The sequence below is a fragment of the Coregonus clupeaformis genome, chromosome 6 (assembly GCF_020615455.1).
Source record: "Coregonus clupeaformis isolate EN_2021a chromosome 6, ASM2061545v1, whole genome shotgun sequence".
NCBI classification, from domain to species: Eukaryota; Metazoa; Chordata; class Actinopteri; order Salmoniformes; family Salmonidae; genus Coregonus; species Coregonus clupeaformis.
Genome location: NC_059197.1, coordinates 13,060,586 through 13,061,141, shown reverse-complemented (window position 1 = coordinate 13,061,141; position 556 = coordinate 13,060,586).

Here is a 556-nt window from a genome sequence, read left to right as displayed (position 1 = left end):
AGGGATCTCACCATGAGGCCATTGGTGACTTTAAAACAGAGTTTAATGGCTGTGATAGGAAAAAACTGAAGATGGATCTACAACATTATAGTTCCTCCACAATGCTAACACAAATGACAGAGTGAAAAGGAAGTCTGTACAGAATAAAAATATTCCAAAACATGCATCCTGTTTGCAATAAGGCATTAAACTAAAACTGCAAAAAATGTGGCTAAGAAATAAACTTTATTTCCTGAATACAAAGCGTTATGTTTGGGGCAAATCCAACACAACACATCACTGAGTACCACTCTTCATATTTTCAAGCATGGTGGAGGCTGCATCATGTTATGGGTATGCTTGTCATTGGCAATGACTAGGGAGTTTTTTAGGATAAAAAAAAAATGGAACAGAGCTAATAAGCACAGGCAAAATCCTAGAGGAAAACATGGTTCAGTCTGCTTTCCAACAGACTCTGGGAGACAAATTCACCTTTCAGCAGGATAATATCCTAAAACACAAATACACTGGAGTTGCTTACCAAGAAGACATGGAATGTTCCTGAGTGGCCTGGTTA